Genomic DNA, 21795 nt, shown 5'->3' with positions numbered 1-21795 from the left:
GGATTGGTTCTTTATTGGGTGACTGATGAGTGGGATAGCCCTATAAACACTGCTTTTGATGGGGTGGGCCATGTCTACTCCACTGACGCACACACTACTGTGGCCCGCTGTGTGGACCCTGTGTATCCACTACTTATATCAGACTCTACACTTTAATCTTTTGTCCCCCAATTGATCTTTCTTTTTTTCACTTTGTTATCCCAGTTTTTACTAATCATGCCTCTCTTCAGAGTACAATTTCTAGTTTTCTCTTTAACAACTTATCACAATGAAAAGTAATCTTATACTGTACCTCACTCTGGAGCCTGTGTCTCAACAGACTTGCCAGTTTTTCACTTTGTCCATACAGGAAACTACACTTGCCAAAGAAATTTTATTTCTGTTTCTTCTTCTTTTTCTTTTTAAAGATTTATTTATTTTTATTGGAAAAACGGGTATACAGAGAGGAGGACAGACAGTGAGGAAGATCTTAACGTCCATGGCTGTCTCCCCATGTGGCCACAATGGCTGGAGTCAAGCCAATTTGAAGCCAGGAACCAGGAGTTCTGGGTCTCCCATGTGGGTGCAGGGTCCCAAGGCTTTGGGTTGTCCTTGACTGCCTTCCAAGGCCACAAGCAGGGAGCTGGATGGGAAGGGGCTGTAGAATGGGAAGTGGGGCCGTGGGATGAGAAGTGGGGTTGTGGGATTAGAACTGGAGCCCATATGAGATTCTGGCGCATGTAAGGCGAGGACCTTAACCACTATGCTATCATGCCTGCCCTAATTCTGTTTCTTCTAACAATAGTTTCTATATTCTACATGTTTAAGTCAATTTTGCCCCTTAAAAAGAGCATTCTACCTGTCTTGTAGATGAATATGTATACAAACCATCAAAGGAGCAGTTCTTAGAAGTTGTTGCAATAGTTGAAAGAAGAAATAGTTGTGACTTGAAATAGAATAGAAATTGAGCTTATAAGAAGTGATCAAACTTAGTATATATTGGGAAATTGAAGTCAATACTAGGTTTTGGTGTTCAGACATAAAGATTAAAAGGAAGACAGGAAGTAAGAGTAATTCCAAGCATTTGCTCTAAATCTGTGAGTAAATGTTGATATGATTTACTGAGCCAGGGGAAACTTAAGAATGAACAAATTTTGAGGCATTAACAAAGTCATCCAAATTGAACTGCTGGTAGAATTTAATATACATAATTACTCTTCTTTTTTTTAAAAAAAGATTTATTTTATTTTTATCAGAAAATCAGATATACAGAGAGGAGGGGAGACAGAGAGGAAAATCTCTTGTCTGTTGATTCACTCCTTAAGCTGCAGCATCGGCTGGTGCTGAGCCACTCTGAAGTCAAGAGCCAGGAGCTTCTGGGTTTCCCACACAGGTGCAGGGTCCCAAAGCTTTGGGCTGTCCTCGACTGCTTTCCTAGACCACAGGCAGGGAGCTGGATGGGAAGCAGGGCTGCCGGGATTAGAATCAGAGCCCATATGGGTTTCCTGCTTGTTCAAGGTGAGAACTTTAGCTGCTAAGCTAAAGCGCTGGTCCCAGTTGCTCTTTTTTTAAAGCATTTTTCTTTATTTGGATTTTGGAAACTTATTTGGTTGACATTTTCCTTGTCATATTCATCTTTTTATTTTCTTGGTCCTTTTCTTCTTCCTAAAGAAAGACATAACATAGGCTGCAATTTTCTTTCCTACTTATCCTTCTCTCTAGCAGTTTCAATATTGTATTTACTTTTTATTCCTAAATATGTCTCCAGCTTCTAAATCTTCTTCTAACTTCAGAATCATACACCATCACGTGTGTAACTTTCTTAACATCTTAACTCAGAGAGCTAAGATGCATCTCAAGTCTTGATCGCCTTATCTGAGCAAATATTTGCACATTTAAATTAATTTCTGAAATTATTAGGCCTGGCTAAGTTACTTGATTGGCTAATCCTCCCCTGGCAAGTGCTGGGATTCCATATGGATCCAGTTCGTGTCCCAGCTGTTCTACTTCTCATCTAGCTCTCTGCTTGTGGCCTAAGAAAGTGGAGGATGGCCCAAAGACTTGGGACCCTGTGCCCACATGAGAGACTAGTAGAAAGCTCCTGGCTTTAGATTGGCTTGGCTCCAGCTGCTGTGGCTGTATGTGGAGTGAACCAGTGGACGAAACATCTTTCTCTCTTTTTTCTCTGTGAATCTGCCTTTCTAGTAAAATAAATAAATATTTAATATATATATATATACATATATATAATGTTTATTTCTTGCAAATTAAGTCTTTTGATTACAATGAGTATCTCTAAATTTATGAAACTGGGGATTTTCTTTGGTCTTTGTATGATAGACTGGATACATGCAATTAATGCTGTTGGAAAGCATTACTAGGGCTTTCTTATCCAACTCTATTCTATATCTAGCTTTCTGAAAGTGCTGTCATGTTGAAGCAACATGATGGATGACTGCCTACTGTAATAATGTCCTTACCAGGCTGAATTTGTTGGTGAAATTTAATGTGTTGAATCGGACTGTTGTGATTGGAGCTAGATTTTGATAATTTTACTAAATATCCAACTCTAAACCCCCACTGGATTCTTGCTCATATTTGCTCTTATATTGAATAAAACATATACCACATATCTTAGGAGAGAGTATGGTGAGTTACAAGTACTTCTGTAATAATTTAATACTTTTTCATCCTAATGAGTAAACCATATTTTTCATCTTTGAATTACACAGGTCATTAAGCTTAGGACAGGTCTCAGGAATCATTCATTTTACCAATGTGATGAGAAAGAAGGGCTTGAACTTGGAGTCAAATAGTCTTGAATTTAATTCTAGTTCTATCACTTTCTAATTCTGGAAACTTCGGTAAATTTTTCACTAACTACAAGCATCAGTTTCCTATCCATGTAAAGGAAATATCTACTTGTGCACTCAAATATGATACAGGTGGCATCTTAATAGACTGGCAGAATATCTGGCACTTGGCCCTTCCTTTTCCTTTCTTTTTTTTTTTTAAGATTTATTTATTTTTATTACAAAGTAAGATATACAGACAGGAAAAGAGACAGAGAGAAAGATCTTCCATCCGATGATTCACTCCCCAAGTGACCACATGGCCGGCATTGCACCAATCTGATGCCAGGAGCCAATAGCTTTTCCTGGTCTCCCATGTGGTTGCAGGGTCCCAAGGCTTTGGGCCATCCTCGACTGCTCTCCCAGGCCACAAGCAGGGAGCTGGATGGGAAGTGGGGTTGCTGGGATTAGAACAGGTGCCCATATGGGATCCTGGCACATTCAAGGCGAGGAACTTAGCTGCTGGGCCATGGCACCAGGTCCCTTTCTTTTCCTTTCTTAGCTCTTCTATTTTCTGCAAAAACCTCTTGACATCAAAAACATTCAAATTTTAGAGTACAGTTTCTTATTGAATACTTGAAATTAAATTTAGACATATGCTGTCCTATTATTTTTAAATAGTACTTCAGTCTTAATTCCAGAATTATTACTATTATTAATAATTAATGATAAATATTTTAGTGTCTTTATCATCAGGGGCCTATGATTAAATCTAGATTATTTTTTCCTGGAATTCTAAGAATATTATGTAAAGTTTTACCCTATCAAACCATAGATTCTCATAAGAAAAAAAAATAATTCCTATGATTTCATGTAACTGATGAGGATTTCAATACAATAAGACTTATTCCTCATATTTTCTCAGAGGATCATTTTTTATTAGAAAGATAGTTTTGCACCTTACAAAAGTTTGAATATTTCTTCCCTTTGTCATATAATCTTGGGTCAGGGGACAACATAACTCAGAAGGCACAATGAATAATATTCATAACAGCATTATACCACTACTGTCTTCATTTACTTACAGTGTTTTGTAAAACTTAAGATTCATCATTAATGAACATTTAATGGACTCTATTTCTATTTAAGCCATTTAGGAATGGCTAACATTTAACAGCCCAGTAATTTATCCCTAAGTTGAGTGTATGGCCATGTTTATACACTTCCATGTTTCATTATTAACTAATAATTTCTTAATTTTTATTGAAGACTCTAATAAAATTCCTTAAATCTGAAAAATTTGTGTTTCTCCCATTTCCCAATGTTATTCTTTAGAAACTTTCTTTTGATATAACGCATCTATTTCTCTTGTCCCTGAAATCCTTTGCTTTTTAACAATTTCCTTGGTTTAGGCATCCTGCTTTAGATCTCTATTTGAAATATGGACAGTTTTCCGCTTTGTGTCACTTCAAAGCATTGGCAACATAATCAGAAGGAAAGGATCAATTGGCCCGCACAGAGTTCAATACACAGAGAAGGGGAAGAGTCCATCAATACCATTCCACAAAGCAGCTTAAATTTACTGGACACAGTCACAACTTAAGCAAGTACAGTTAAGCAACAAGCTCCCATGTTTCTTTATCTCAAAAGAAAAACTAATACTGACCTCCGGAAGTGAATCCATGTTGCTGAAATTGGCCAAAGTCACCATAACACTTCATTTACAGAAACAAGTAATACCAAGGTTCATGAGGACCGGGGAAATTCTGGCTACCCCTTAAAGCATATTTAATAACTTCAAGTGCTGTGGTACTCAAAGCTGCCTTTTCCTCATCAAGTCCCTTCCAAATTATCCTTGCGGGGAGGGGGGGGGGCTTGAAATGAATGATTCAGATGCTTGTGATCCACCCTTGACTCATCAGTTTCCCCATATGGTTCTGATATACTATCAAGGATGAGGATCACTCACCTAAGGTTGCATTAATCCATTTATTTGGGAGGACAGCAGGCAAATATGACTTGTAAGATGGATGATGGATTTTCTATATCTAGCCTGGTGGTTTGCCTGAGGAATTAAAGTTTTTTTTTTTTTACATAAAGATGACTTTAAACACTTTTTAGTTAGATTTCTGAGACACTAGTGATCTTAGGAGTCTTCTACTAGTATCAGGAATACAGTTTGTATTAACTAAATTCATGTTCATACCTTTGATTATTCATCCATACAGTGAAAAACAACCGATGAAGAAACATGAACTATCCATTCAGTTAGCAGCTGATGTGTATCCTGGCAGTGTCTTTCAGCTGCTCTGCAGGCTGCTGTGCTTCATCATGGGAGTTATAGAGCACGTGGACTTTAATCAAGGCTCATTAGGATGGTCAAAATGGGTTGTCTGCTTTGCTTTGATCTACACTCTTTGGCATTTCTGTTAGTTTACAGTCATAACCCTGGCTTCTGGTCCTTGACTTCTGGTTTGAGGCTAATATGCCTTCTGCATAGTTCTGCCAACTTCACTTCTTTTATTCCCTTCAGCATGCTCTCTGGGCACCCTCACTTCCCTGACTCTCCCGTGGATCCAACATTCTCGCTTCCCAAAGTGAGTCCCTACCCTGACATCCCTTCTCCTGCTACTTACTTCCTAACACCTTCTTTACACAGCCTGACAATCATCTGTCCTAATCCCTTATTTATTTTTTGACTCTAAAAAAGTCACCTCTGCTAGTTTCTATTTACTCAGAAACAAAATTGTGAATTTCCATTGAATTTTGTAGAAAGAGTTGATTTTTCTTTCCTAAAGGTGGTTTTAATCAAGCTTCTATTTTTGCTATTACTATGAAAGTCCTGATTATCTATGCCTGTCTGTGCCCCAGCAAAAGACTTTCTAATGTGCAATGTTATGCATACTTACAGACCACAGGGGTAGCTGGGAGTAAATAGAATGCAAAATGCAACTTCCAATTACAAATAACAATAATAGTAAATGTGTAATTTTTAAATTCATAAGATATAATAAGGAAAAATCTGAAACTATAGTCACAGGTGGGGGAGAAGTTATATGAATTTTAACATGTTAATTTGGGATAAATGAGGTTTTTTTCAGACTAAATGGCATTTTTCTGCCCTAAGTTCAGCATTTTTGTCAACTATAGGATCATATCAGGAATTCAGACTTATGGATGAATTTGAGAGCTATATAGTTCAGAACTGTGTCAGATATTTTATTGAAAATTTCATACATAGTTTAGCTCTTGCAAAGGGAGTGTTATATTTCTATGGCTCAAATATAACTTATCTGTCCTCCATATATAGTTGAAATTAGGTTTCATTTAGTTTGGAGGAATAGTGGCATTTGATTATTTAAATTTATGCATAGTAATAGTCCACAAGAAAAATAGAATGTTTAATACCTCAAACTTGTTAAATTTTTATGCTTATCATACAAAATCTTTGACTCTACAGATACCAGAGTCAGAAATTTCAGGTTAAAGAAGCTCAAAACTCATCTTTCTAAGGAAAGCTGTGACCTAACATGAGTATTAATCATTAGTGTTTAAAAGTTCAAATATCTCTAATTTTTGCCACAGATCATCTTAATCAATTCTGATCTTTTTACAGTACCTACAAAATAAGAAAAAACAAACCTGGTCCCTTTTGGATACTTGGTAGAATGTAAAAACAGTTCGTTTTATTTCTCCTAGAAGTGTGGACACAAACAGGAAAGTTCCAGATTTTTAAAATGGACTCTTTTCCCAATAATGTACAAAAACACTGCCCTCTTTATTCAATTATCAATGACCCAGAACGTACAGCCTTAATTTTATTTTATTTTGATATTAGGGTGGCACATTTAGTGTAAAATAATCAAAATCTTGTGTTTTAAAAACCTTATTGTGTCATTAAAGCATTAAACTCTGAAAAAGGAATGATTCTCATTTTATTCAGAAGTCCTTGATTCCTAGAATTTTAAATAAAAACTCCACATATTTTTACTATAATTTTTAATATCTATGATTTATAATATTAAGTTGTATATAATAAAACACAGGAAACATCTTTTTCTAAAAGGTTACAGGAAAATAGTTGATAAAACATTTAAAGTTGCCATTTAGTTCTGGGTTATATTGAAAGCATTTAAGGTGGGAAGGGGTGTTCTTGTTGATGGAGACCACTGGTTCTCAAATTTGTATGTCCTTTCACTAACAGCATTCAGGTTACTTGGTGGTTATAAGTATAGATTCTCAGACCCTACCTCAGATTTACTGAATCAGAAAATCTCCTGGTTATGCTCAGGAAGATGACTGTAAAATTTTTAAAGAGATTTTATTGCATATTAAAGGTTGAGAAATTGGTTGGAGTGCTCATGCACTCATTCAACAAGTGTGCACCGGATACTGTTCTAAAGTGGTATGAGGAATTTGTGGCAACGAAGGTGATGGGAAGGAGGTCAGGAAGATGAATTTAGATGCCCTTTGAGATCGATCAGAATAATTCCTACACACTATTGTACACCCACTAAGCCACCACTTAGGCTAAACAAGCTTTTATCTAAGGACTAGGGTAGACAAAATGGTGAAGCTCTCCTTGTATCAGATGAGAGAGCAAAATGTAGGAAGAAGATTCCTCCTCTGTGGGATAATGCTAAATAAAGAGCAAGACAGAGAGGCAGTCCTTCAAGAGCATCATTTTGTGGCAATCTTCTCTATGAATTCTCCTGCAAGGAACAGAAAGCAGACAGAGAAAACATTAAATAATGGCTTTGAGTTTTCAGACATTGTTCAGTTTAGAATATATTTTATACCATAGTGTTTACAAGATGTCTCCCATCATTTAGGCACGGAACCACAGGGTTCTGGCAGGGCACGCGTGGAGTTTTGTAAGTGGACTTTGTGTTCCAGCTCAACTGGACTTTGATTTGTTTCCTGAACATTTCCCACCTCTTCGCATTTACTAGACATCGATCAACCTCTTTCTGCCACTTGGAATGACTCTACTTAATTTCTACTTGTAAGAATCTCATACCTTCACTAAGGCAAAGTTAAAAAAAAATCCTAGCGTGGTACAATACTTTGGCACCATCCTCCCTCAACCCAATATGGTATTGCCTTCCTTTAACTGGTACCTTTGTGTGCACTGATTTATATGTAGAAATATGAGTATAAATGGTTTTCTGTAAATGAGTGTGTTAGGGCTGCACCTCGGATGCTAAAGTAAACCCTTCTGGCACTGAGCTGTACATGTTACTGATACTTCTGCTGCCCTGGGAACTGACCATAACTAGTTGGAACATGTGTATCTGACATGGTCAAACATCCCAGCTTCAAGGTTGGTTTGGAAAAATGGACAATCTAACAGACTCACCTGGTGTAGTGAGTGAAAATTCTATTTTTCAGCAGGACACAAAAGGTAGGGAATTCTTCAGAGGAAAAGGGAGAATAATTGAAAAGAATGAAAGCTAATGGAGAAGAGATATGTACTTCAGCCTAATTTGAAAAATGGTGAGAGAAGTCCTGCGTTAAAGCCATTCATATCAGAGGTTTGTGCATGCTCAGAAAGAGACTATATGCATATAGCTATTAGATACCACTAGCATGCAACATAGCTCTAGACACCACTAGGGAGAGCATTCCATATCCTGTATTGGAGAACCTGAATTTGAATTCAGGATTCACTCCCAATTTCACCACTTGGATAATACATACTCTGGGAGGTGGCAGAACATGGCCCAAGTACTTGGGTTCTGTCATCCTACATAGGACACCCAGATTAAATCCCAGCATCCTGGCTTTCCTGACCTACCCTCAGTTATTATGGATATTTGAGGAGTGAAAAGGCAGTGGAAAAATCTTTTTCTACTTTTCACATAAAGAATTAATAAATGAAATTTATTTTAAAAAGGATATGAAAGACAAATCTTTTGAAGGAATAAATCCTTCTGTAAAGCTCTGTGTGCGTCTCACTGAATCTTAAGTATTTTATTTCCTCATTATTTTCATCCTTGCCCTTCCTCTCCTGGAAAGAATACTTGTGTTAAAATCCCTCAGTATTTTATATAGATATTAGCTTCTCATGGCATAATCCCCTTTAACACTTAGACTTCATATTCTATCTGAGTCTGTCAATCGCTTGTCTAATGGAAAAAGTACAAGTAACCAAACGTGATGCAGGGATTTTCAGAGAGAAAAGTATTGCCATTTTTGGTTTCTTGTCTTAGTTTTTCTGACTTTTTATGCACAAAGCATCTAAAGAAGGAAATAATCATTTAGGTGATAATTCATGCTGAGAACATGACAAAATATAAACATGACATGCTTTTTCCAATTAGAAGAGAATAATTTTCTGTCATCACATAAGAAAATAAACAAGATTCCTTCCCATACTAATGAGATGCTGTATTTGGTATAAGTTGAGAAGTGGAAGATATCTCTGGCTAATTCTATCAGGAATCGTTACAGAAGAACAAGATTAATAACCATGGCAAAATTATAGGCTATTAATTACATTTTTAATTAAGCCAGAGAATATCAGAAACTTGAAACTATAGGTTATCAAGACAAAGTGGACAGGTGGGTGAGTGTTCACTCAGTAGGTAAAGGGAGGTCAAATGTAAAGGTTTGTATGTGGAATGGAAGGAAATTGTTGATGAGAAATCCATCATTTACTCTGCCAGATTCCAGTTATTCTTAGAAATTGGAATAATGGAAGCAGTAGTTAGCACACAGTACGGAGGGGAGTCAGGGAGCTGAAAATATGTAGGCTGTTTGTTTAAGCAACAAGTACAATCCAATGCCTACCTTCATCTTGAGAAGTTAGATATTTGCCTTTTCTGTATTCTGTGAAAGTTGAAATGCATTTCTCAAATGAATCAACAGAAATAGTGTTTGGGAATTGTCAATACCAAGTGCGGGAAATGGTAGTGGATTAGCTTCAAGGACTCCAAGGTAAAGTTTAATGGTAATAGTTGATCATAGAAGACATACTGTTTGATCTGACTTTCTTTTAGTCATTATAAACAGATTCCAAATGTTGCTTAAAAAGCCCAAATACCCAAACTGATGAAACTGGAGGTAATGTTTACAGGCAGTTACATTTTGAAAGTGATGATCAGCCACACACTGCTTCTAATTACCTATTTCCTTGTGTACGTTTTCTGTATGTGTATAAAGCTGTAAACAAATTCATTTAGTAAACTGGAATGGCAAGAGAAGAGAAGCTGAACATCTAATAAGGGGTACTTCCAGCTTTAAGTTGAGCCTGCCAGCAGTTAACTTTCTTAACTCAAAGAGAATTAGAAGATTTTTCTCCCTGGAAACTCAGAAACTGACAAGACTAGTAACAAAGATCTAAACATGAAAGAGCAGGATACCTTCAGTGCTTTAAGTGAGAAATTCATTGATTATCAATCCAGATGCTGTGATGGTTTTAAAGAGGGCATTAGGTGATGAAGTTTCCTCTCAGTTGCTCAAGATATGCAACTGAGGATAGTATTTTTCTATGGCATTACATACAAGGAGGAAGCTACTTACAATACAACATGGATTCCCATGTGCATTTAATGTTCTCAAATAGGAGAAAGAAACCAAAATTTAAGGAACTCCTTCAACACGAAAGTCCTACAGTAGCAATGCCTGGACCTTCCCCTCTGCTGCCTCCAATCAGTCAATCAAATAGTCACTCAGATGTAAGGTGACAGAAGGAACATAAGGAATTGGGAAACAAAAACTTTAAATTTCTCAGCTATTACTGAGTAAAATATGAATACCAAGTGATTAAATAAGCTTAAAGCAAAGATCATTTGGAAATTTAAAATGTAAAAAATTAAGTAGCTCCTCACATTTTAGAATAAAATGTCAAGGAAAGTAATTAGGAAGAAAAGTAAAGAAACAACAGGAGAAAAGCTAGAAAGGGTGGGTGAATGGCTAGTTCATGGAATGTATAATGCCCATGAATTTATTTGTTCTATACCTACAAAGATAATCACAGATGAAACTCGAAATTGCATTAGTATAGAGATTCCAAACTGATTGAAAAGGGAAAAGATGTGCTGATTTTGGCTAGGGGAAGCTAGTGAAAGAACAATAGGGGAAGTGCATTCTCAAGGGGAGAGTTATGGAGTTTGCAGTGAAAATCTTACAGATAGCAGAGAGACACTGACTAGAAGTGTAGACACTTATCACACAGCATTGGGCAGGGACGCAGTTCCAGGGACTGAAGGGGACAGCAGCTCCAGAAAGCAGGAGCAAGGTGAGAGCAGACAGTTGCAGCCAGACTCACAGGTGACATTACCTGACAGTTTTGCAGCCCACGCTGACTGGGTGTGGTCTGGAGAGAGAGCAGGTGAGAGAGAACACATGCATTGTTGAAAAGAAAGAGACCACGTTTTCCTTCCCATCCCCCAACAGGGGCATGTGGTTCAGCCAGGAGATAACGTGTCATCTTTTTTTTTTTTTTAAAGGAAATTAAATTTATTAGGTGACTACTGCAGTCCTTACATTGATTTGGTTAAAAAAATTTTGAAAATATATTATTGAAAATGAATATATACACACTAAATAGAAAATAAGAATGCATAGTGCTAGCAATGCAGCAACCAACTTTGCTTTTGTTGCCTACTGTTCTAAGTTAGCATTATCGAAAGAGCAACCAAAGTACCTGGCAGAAGGTTGCAGACCAGACTACTGGAAAAATAGCTTGAAGCTCTGGACCAGTCATTTCCTTCAATTTTTTTCACTGTTTGTTTGGAGCCAACTTCCTTATAGCATCAAATGATCTTCTATACCCATAATAATAATTTAAAAATACTAGAAGTTCCAGATGTAATTCATTAACAATATCTGTAAAACAAGGTTTTTACTTATTTGATGATAACCCCTAAGCTATATGGTAAGCTCCATATAATAAGTTACAATTACTCTGAATTTAATAGCTTAAACATGATATGGTTAATATATACACAATGTGTGAGTATATCAACTCATTAAATTTAGTTTCAATTTCTGCTTAGGAGATATGTCATTCTAGCAATAGTAACACAGTTAAATGCAAAATATGTTAATGTACTTAGTACTCTGAATTACGTATGATAGAAGAAATAATTCCATATAAGTATGTTTGTATTCTACATGCAGGTTTACAACCAAAGTTAGGTGTTCTAAATGCTTTCTGATGTCTGGAAATCAATCACAAAGGCACCTCCCCAGGCTAAAGGTCCAAGTAGGTGACAACAGATCTCCTTCACATGTGATGAAATTCATGAAAAGCATTAATTCCCGAGGTATATTTGCTTCTGGACCACACAGCCACATGTTGTTCTTTCAAAGACAACAACCATTTGCTTTACAACTTCATCGAAGCACAACATGGCAAGTTGAAAATTCAGGAGTGAATCAAATTCAAAAGAAATTGAAAAATCCAAGGTACAAGTTCTTGGGTACCCAGGAACACCTGGGCTGAAATGGCAACTAGTCTCCAAATGATTAAAAAGTCTCTCATCAGTGCAAGATGCTTCACCAAATGTGGTTTCACCAAGGTCACAATTGATGTATAACTTTCCAGCACAGGTGGAAACTGAATTTCTAATTGTGTTTTACAATATCCAGATCTTGATAGTACATCTGATTTTTTCCCCCTAGGAACAAAGCGATTGTAATTCTCCATTTCTGACACCACATCATACATTTCCTGCATTGAATAGCTTATAATTCTTCACCCTGAAAATTCTTTTCTTTTATTAATGGTGCAGTAATTTTGAAGAAAGTTCTTGCATGTATCTCCTTAAGCAGCCTTGCAATGTAAGAGATCTGCTCATCAGTATACCACAGGAAGCCAGGTGTCTGACATTCCATGCAGGTCCTTGCCCTGGAGACAAGGCTCCAGCTGCCTTACTGACTTCCAATGGCATCCTGAGAGTACTGTGGTCAAGGCCCTAGGCCTGCCCTGGCTTGCCATGGTCATTTCATGGAAGCTGGTTGCCAATCAGCCCCATGGTCCCAATAATGTATCATCTTAGTATCAACAAAGTTTGTGGTGGCTGAAGAGTGTGCTCCTATTTCTATGTGCACATGCAATTAGGTCATCTTATTAAAGAGATAAATCTGTGTATAGCACTGACTTTGGCATGTGATCTTCATCACAACACATTGTAATTAAACATTCAAATAGTAAAACATAAATGATTCTAAAATGTGGATGAGAAAAATGTCAGGTTACCTTTAGGCAAGTGGCCCTGGCTTTATTATTATCAACAGTATATCCATGCTTATTACCAACTATCTCTTTGGGGTCAAAATTAGAATTGCTGGTCAGAAAGTATGCGTAAGTTCTGATCTTAATATCATTTCCCAATTGTTAAAGTCTCCCATGAGCAAAGTGTGATTAGTCAGTTTCCTTACATCCTACACTGATGTCAAATATATTTTTAAAAACACACTTGATTAGATAATCAAAACATTAATATTTTGGCACACTTTTTATTAATGAGATTGAATTTATGCTACATAAATGACTTGTCATTTAAGTTTCTGCCTTTAGATACTTCTTATGTATATTCACACAGTTCATTTTGAAGTGGGGCTGCTGAAGAGCTTTCATCTATTTTACATTAAAGTTCATGTTAAAATGGAGTTTTGTTTTTTATCAAGTGGAGATTACTTCCTGAAATATACAGTAAAGACAGTCACACAAGGAATACCTCAGTGACAGTGAACAGGTTTATATTTTTCTCTTTGTGACAAGATAAATCTCTGTGAGATTGTTACGGAGAAAGAGAGGATTTTAGAATTCGTTTGTACGGAGGCTCCCAAAGCTTCCAATTTGAACAAGTGGCCTTAGGAGATTCGCCTGGGTAAACCACAGGGGTACAGGGTTGGCTAATTTAGTGGCTGACTTTAAAGCTACACTGCAGTGCTGTGGGCAGGGGGATGCCCTGAGCATGCCCTTCCAGGGAGCCACAGAAAAGCAAGGGGAGTGCTGGGGAATGTGTGGGCAAGTGTGGGCAACCCTGCATGCAGGAAGGGAGCAAAGAGGGTAAAGGTCATCGTGAGAAGCAGAGGAAAGAGAACTGGCCATTTATCTCACTTTCCTTCTGCCTGTCCTGCTAGTGTCTGGTAAATCAAGCATGTGGTCCTTGAGAACTGGAGGCCTGTGTTCACACAGGAAAGGGTCACAGTGCCTTCATTTCAGCATCACCTCTCAAAGGACACGTGACAGAGCTTCTGTGGCCTGGCTTAGTGAAAATATTTGGCGTAATTTCACTAATTACTTTCATTTACCATGCTGCCAAACAAGCACGAGTTACAGGAGAAAGAAAGAGGGAGATAATCTCCTTAAAGATGTTCCCATTGGTATATTATGAGTGGTATTTACTTTCACTTTTCTTTTTCTTTGTGTTGCCATCTTAAAGCTTGCCTTTATGTTGCCTTCAGAAAGCTCAGAAAAAGTGGAACTAGAAGATAAGTGTATTTCGGTGCAAAAGTTTTTGGAAACCCATGCACTGATTTTCATAACGTGCATTGCCATGAGCGTTTCAAAGGCCCCTCATAGTAATGAATATAGTAATAAAGTCTGTCTCCGACTTCTTCCCTGGAGTGAGAATTCAGCTTGATGCTAAGTTAGGCTCAAAATATAGGAAATCTTGTTGTTTGAGAATCTCCCTTTAGTCAGAATTCACACGCTGCGTGCAAGTTGTTCTGAATTGGTTTAATGGTAATTTAGCTCTTAACAGGAAAGGCAGCATTTTGGTAACAATTTAGAGTCATAACTGAGTGTCCCAGATCCCCCAGAACCTTGCATAGACAATGTGTGTGAACACTCCTGTGACGCTCAAAGTGTAAGGAGAATCCTGGTTGACATCGGTTTTGCTGCTGTACAGTGTGGTCCTTTGCTTAGAACTTAATGAGTGTGCATAATTCTCCCACCAAAAAAAGGCTCCAAGAGAAGTTCTGCAAAGGAAAACTGGCACAGTGTGATGTCATTGTTTCCCCTCATGAGTGGTTTCTGGAAAAGGGCAGTAGGAGCTGCACTTAGAGTGAAACTTACAGATGATCCCTTCAGTGATGGGTGATGACCCCGCATACAAGTACAAAGCAGCAAAGGTACCTGGGGCTGACATGTAAAAGTTTTTGAAAACTGAAAAAAAATAATACCACTGAATCTTTTGTAGGCATGAGATACTCAGCATGTTAATTAGTCCATGAAAAGGGCTTTGCCAATGTCATAGGCGAATTTTGAAAGCCTCAGGCTTTTAAACTTGAAGTACCACAGTGAAGGACGGACCTCACACTGAATGTTCACAATGTATTGCAGAAAAGTGACAAAAGTTGATTAATTACTTATATTAAAACTAATTTGCAGTGATGGTATTAGCATTCTGAACCAGCCATTTCCTTCAGTTGGCTTCCTGAGCTTGTGAACCTGTCTTTCTTCGTTTGTTTCTTAAAGGAACCATCTTTTATTTTCTCTCTTTCTTCATAACCTGGTTCTCTTAAGGACTATAAAGATGTTATGTAACCAAAACTTCCTCCTTGGTAGAGATTCTGAAAGACGATAGTGCAATGATAAGTTCAATCTTTTTTCCATTTTTATTATTAATGTTTTATGATACAGTTCCATATGCTTTGGGATTTCCCTTACTACCTCCTTCCCCCCGCCAATGATTTCCTCTATATTAACACAATAGTACAGTTCTTCATAAACAGGCGTAAGTCCATCATTGTGAGCATGGACAATGGCAGAGTCCAGCATCCTATTGTCAACAGTTAACAGTTTCATTTGGAGTCCTTCTTTGATCTGGAAATAGAGATGCATACTGCATTATATCCTCACACCTGGATATGATAAGTCTCAATTACACACTTATTATACAGCCCCTTAATTGAAAATCCCCCAAACAGGATCAACAACAGGAAGAAAAATGGAAATTTACAATGCCATGAATTTAAACAACATGCTATTGAATGACTCATGTGTCATTGAAAAAATGAAAAACAAGAAACACTTGAAGAAAATGATGCTGCCATATGACCTATGAGTCAGTGAAAACTTTAATATGAGAAAAATGTTTTGAAGAAATGAAAATAATAAGAAAAACATCAAAAGACATGAGATACAGCTTCCACTGATCTTTATTGGTGAGATGTGTCTCTTGTAGGCAACAGAGAGATGGGCTTTGTTTTTTAACCCAATCTACTTGGGCCCTGCGGTGTGGCCTAGCGGCTAGCCTTGAACATGCCGGATTCCTATATGGGTGCTGGTTCTAATCTTGGCAGCTCCATTTCCCATCCAGCTCCCTGCTTGTGGCCTGGGAAAGCAGTCAAGGATGGCCCAATGCTTTGGAACCCTGCACCCATGTGGGAGACCTGGAGGAGGTTCCTGGCTTCTGGCTTGGGATCAGTGCAGCACTGGCCGTTGTGGTCACTTGGGGAATGAATTGTTGGATGGAAGATCTTCCTCTCTATCTCTTCTCCTCTCTGTATATCTGACTTTGTAATAAAAATGAAATAAATCTTAAAAAAATCCAATCTACTCATCTATGACATTTGATGGGTTTAAGCCTTTTACTCTCAGAGTTACTATGAATAGGTGGTAACTTGATCCTATCATTTTAGCAATGGGTTGTCCTTTGATTTAGTCTTTTGCTGTTATTTTGCTGGGATGTTCTTTACATTTGCCTCTGGTTTTGCTGGGTGCTATTCCTTTTCTTCTCTTGAGAGAACATTGTTAAGTATGATTTGTAGATCACAAGCAGAAGAGACATAGTCGTTGAGATTTTCTTTGCTGTGGAAAAATTTTATTTCATTTTCAAAGACAAAGGAAATCTTTGCTGGATATGATACTCTGGGCTGACAAATTTTTGCTTTTAGAATATGGATTATAATCGCCCCATTCTTTTCTGGCCTGGAGAGCTTCCTCTGAGAGGTCATCTGTGAGTCTGACTGCCATTCCTTGATAGGTTACTTGATTTTTTTCAGGTGCACATTTAAGGATCTTTTCATTATGGTCAACTGAAGAGAGCTAGATTGTCATGTATTGTAAAGATTGCTTTTGGTCAATCATACTGGGAGTTCTGTGCTCCTCCTGGATGATGGTTCCCAATTCTTTGTACAGGGTGAGGAAGTTTTTCTTTATTATTTCATTGCATATGTTTTTAAACCCAGCTTATTTTTCTATGTCTTCTGGAACTCCCATAACTCACTTATATTTGCCCTTTAATAGTGTCTCTCAATTTTTGAATACTTTTGTTATCTTGACCCAGCTCTGCTTTCAGCTTTTTGATTGTTTCCCCATGGTGACAATTCTAATTCTGAGATTCTTCTGCCTCAATCATTCTACTGTGGAGACTTTCCATGGAATATTTAAGTTGCTCTACCATGTCCTTCATTTAAAATAATTTGGCTTGCTATTGTTTCAGTATTGCTATTTTCTGTGTGACATATTCCTTAAATTTCTTGAATTTGTGTATGTGCTTCTCATTGTTGATAAGGAGCTTTATAACGTGTTTTCTGAATTCTGTATTCTTCATTTTCTGAATGTCTTCCTCATTTAACTCTAAGGTTGGCAAAGGCCTTTCTCCTTTGCAGGGAAGTCTTCAGTTACATGTATTGTGCCTCTGTCTCTTCTTTTGCTTTTGGTCATTGTACATCTGGCTAGCAGATTTTTCTCTTTTAAGCTGTGTCACTCCCATGCCTACAATTCGATTTTACTTATTGTTGTTGGTATTCAGTCCTTTGTTTTCAGTCACTTGTGCCGCTCCCTCCAGCAAGTTTCAGGTCTGGGTTCTTGTGTTAGATTTCCACATGGTCTCCATCGCCCCAACGCCTAACTCACCACTCTTAACCTCCTGAAATCTCATGCTGTGGTTGCACTGTTGTCTGTACAACCTTTGTCCCACTTCTTGTTGGAGCAGGTCCCGGGATTAGGGAAACACAAGCTGTCTTATATAACTAGGTAGTTGGTGGTGCTGATCTTGCTGTAACCTGCTGGCCATTAAATCTGTGGGCCACATGAACCTATTTTGACCCATATGATTCCAAAGTCAGTATTATTTTCCCCGTGGGACCAGTGCAATGCACTGAACTGGAAGTGAGTTTGCTCTCAGCTCAGTGCATGTGCAGTTCATTATTGTCCCACTAGTTTCACAGCCTTTGCCACACTGTACAAAATGGTGCCTAATGTGCCACTGGTGGAGTTCTGCTGGATATTAGGTCTTGGGGCTATCCACACCTATTTTGGGTGGAACCTGTAAGAAGCCACATTGGTGTAATGCTCTGAGCTAGAAATGAGTTTGCTCCCAATTTGGTGTATGCACAATCCTGTCCCAAAGTCTTTTCTTCCTATACAAAATGGCATCTGATATGACTCTGGTTGAGGTCTGGGCTGTGAAACACACCCTGTTCCCACACAGCTTATTTGTGATTTGCTGCTCTCTCTCTGCTCCTGGTCAAATCAAAGACATCAGCAGGATGGGTAATTCTTTGGGTTCATCACCTGAGCTCCTGGTGAACTCTTCCTCCAACCTGGCTGCTGGTGGAGTTTCGGCCGCTGTTGGAGTTCAGATCTCCTCTTGCTGAATGCCACTGGAGTGTCTGGTCACTGTAACAACACATTGTTGTCTCCACTGCTTTCCTGTGTCTGTCAGTCTCCAGGTGCTCCTCTGACATCGGCCTGTCCTCTCCTATTTATTGAAACGCACCCTCTCTGCTTTACTCTGACTAATGCTTCTCCATCTGTTTAATTAAATTCTTACTCTATTCTGCCATCTTGGTTTTCCTCTTTTTTAAGATTTATTTTTATTGGAAAGTCAGATTTACAGAGATGAGAGCCAGAAAGATCTTCCATCTAGTTGTTCACTCCCCAAGTGCCACAATGGCCTGAGCTGAGCTGATCTGAAGCCAAGATCCAGGAGTTTCTTCTCGGTCTCCCATGCAGGTGCAGTTTCCCAAGGTTTTGGAACATCTCTGCTGCTTTCCCAGGCCACTGGCAGAGAACTGGATGGCAAGTAGTGCAGCTGGGATTTGATCAACACTCCTGTGGGATCCTGGCACATGCAAGGCAAGACCAATAGGCTATCTTTGAACTATCTTTGAACTATCTTTGAAACCTGAAATAATTTTAAAAAATGGAAGATAGCAAGGTCCATGTGTTACATAAGATGTTTGCACTATTTATAGCAAGTACAATGAGTGAAAAATGTATCACTTCATATCTATCCCTCATTTCCTCCCATATTTTTCTTATAGCTAACCGAAAATGTCCCATTTCCAAAAAATAATTTTCTCTATTCTATTGTATAGAATATAGATAATTAAATTTGAAAAAGGGATGTAAAGAAAGTACTTTTGATAGTATCTAACAAAATAGGTATCTTAATAAAAGTAAAAGTTTTGACATCGTTTTATTTAAACTCACTACTTTTTTTTTTATCAAAAGGTAGATATACAGAGAGAAGGAGAGAAGGGGGAAAGATCTTCCATCTGTTGATTCACTCCCCAAATGACAATGATGGCCAGAAATGAGCTAATCCGAAGCCAGGAGTCAGGAGCCTCTTCTGGGTCTTCCGTTTGAGTGCAGGGTCCCAAGGTTTGGGCCATCCTGTGTTGCTTTCCTGGCCACAAGCAGGGAGCTGGATGGGAAGTCGAGCAGCCAGGACATAAATCAGGACCCATATGGGATCCTGGTGCATGTGAGGTGATGATTTAGCCACTAGGTTACCATGCTGGGCCCAGGTTTTGAAATCTTGCAGGAGGTATGTCTGTCTTGTTCATAGCATGAATGCAGGACAGTGAGAATTGCATGTGTTTTAGGTCTCTGAAACAGCAGTCTCCTGGTTAAACAATAAAGTGAATTGGAATTCACAATTGCAGAAGTTCACTTTTAGGGCTCCATTATTCAAACAATGTATTCCAATGAGGAGGATTTTCCAAAATGTGTCTCATAGCAGATTGATTTCCAAGAAGACTTCCTGAAAAAAAAAATGTGTCCGTCTATTCTACTGAGTAGAGTAAGGACATAAAATTATTAAGTACGTTTAATATTTTCTGCCTAAACTTGAAAGCCAGTCCTTGTGTGCATCAGACTGGTGCTGACAAAGAATAATGCATGCTTCTCCTTGATGGTAAATCAACCTTTACAACCTTGCATGCACTGAACCTTGCATGCTATGTGTGTGTTTGCATGCAGCTTGCCTCCTGGGGCCACCAGACTCCTTCTAGCTAGGTCAGTTTTTCTCAGACCTCACAACTGTTTACTCTGCAGACTGCAGCAAGGTTGACAAAACCAACCAAGCCTTAGCGGATGCCATCATAACTGTGGCATGAACCTGCTGGTACAATAAAACACTCAGAATTTTAAATCAAGTCATGTCTCAGCGTTAGTGATGGAATTTTTTATGTGTACTTTTCATATGTGTGTTTCTCAATTGTAGCAGCCTGGTCAGGAGGGAGCCAGTGTTTCCTGATAATCTAGGATTTGAGTACAGAGTCTGGCTGGCTTGGCTTATACATTTTTCATTATCTATGTATGTGATCTTGGGCAATTCTTAAAGCTCTCTTCAGTTTTTTTCCTCTGTAAAATGGGTATAATAAATAGATCTACTTTGTAGGATTTTTGTGAAGGTTAAATGAGATAGTGCTTGTAGTAGTGACTGAGACATAACAAATAGGGGTTCCTATCATCCTCAGGACTGTTACCCTTATTCTCTGAAATCGGAGTTGGAATTAGCATTTACCTGATAGTGCTTCTAAGAGTATGCCTATAGGGCCCGGCGCGGTGGCGCAAGTGGTTAAGGTCCTCACCTTGCACGCCCGGGATCCCATATGGGCGCTGGTTCTAATCCCGGCAGCCCTGCTTCCCTTCCAGCTCCCTGCCTGTGGCCCGGGAAAGCAGTCGAGGATGGCCCAAGGCTTTGGGACCCTGCACCCACGTGGGAGACCTGGAAGAGGCTCCTGGCTTCGGATGGGCATAGCATTGGCCGTTGCGCTCACTTAGGGAGTGAATCATCAGACGGAAGATCTTCCTCTCTGTCTCTCCTCTCTGTATATCCGCCTTTCCAATAAAAAAAATAATAAAAATAAATCTTAAAAAAAAAGAGTATGCCTATAATCGGATCTTTCAGATCTCTTTTGGGGAGCATATTGAATTGAAAAGGCATATGTAAATTAGATTATTCTACACTTTATATTTGAATCCTAGAAAATTTCTGTTGAAATAAATGATGTCACTTTGGAGTTGAACAGGGCTGTAAAAGGGACCAATTTCCATGCTTATATTAAAGGCAAAAGATGTTCAGTTCCACAGTAGCAAAGCAACTTCTAAAACTCCACTGTTTACTATGGGTGGGGTTGCCAAGAGAATCTGGAGCTCCTGTTTCCAAGTTAATTGATATTCATTAAATGAACTTCTAGTACGATAAAGTCTGGAGTCAGAGAGCAGCCTACCATCTTGAATCAGGCTTCTCAGATTTTTTAAAATCTATTCTACCGGTAACAATGTGTGGGGCTTTGGAAAAGTCATCTTACTGTTTTGGATCTGATCATAGCATGATATGTTGTTACTATTTCATTTTATACTTGATTTTTTCAGTTATTTCATAGTTATAGTCAATATTTATCAAGCACAAAGTGGCCATTTGAAAGGAGCAGGGCAATGTGGTAGAGACACAGACTTTAAAGCCAGAGTGTCCTTTATTTCAATCTTAGTATGGAATTGGAAAACTTTAAACAAATTAGTAAACTTCTTTGGCTTTATTTTCCTGTGTACTTGGAGAAATTAATATTCAGAATTATTGGGAGGATTCAATGAGAATATGCATTAAACTGCTTTAAGGGCACGGTGCAGCAGCCTAGCGGCCAACGTCCTTGCCTAGTTCGTGTTGGGATTCTACATAGCTGCTGGATCTTGTCCTGGACACCCCACTTCCAATCCAGCTCCCTGGTTGTGGCCTGGGAAACAGTGGGTGATGGCCCAAAGCCAGGAGACCCTGTACCCATGTGGGAGACCTGGAAGAAACTCTGGGCTCCTGGCTTCAGATCG

At 38.5% G+C, this 21795-nt stretch overlaps 1 pseudogene; it reads right to left on the bottom strand.

The window, feature by feature from the left end:
• Positions 1–12003: 12003 nt before the first annotated feature.
• On the bottom strand, positions 12004–12717 carry LOC121158468 (annotated as a pseudogene).
• Between the last annotated feature and the right edge of the window lie 9078 nt (positions 12718–21795).

This window comes from Ochotona curzoniae, unplaced genomic scaffold (genome assembly GCF_017591425.1).
Source record: "Ochotona curzoniae isolate NIBS_2020 unplaced genomic scaffold, NIBS_Ocur_1.0 contig_3819, whole genome shotgun sequence".
Lineage (NCBI taxonomy): Eukaryota > Metazoa > Chordata > Mammalia > Lagomorpha > Ochotonidae > Ochotona > Ochotona curzoniae.
Note: the sequence above shows the minus strand (reverse complement) of the source record. Positions and strands in the feature narration are given on the sequence as shown.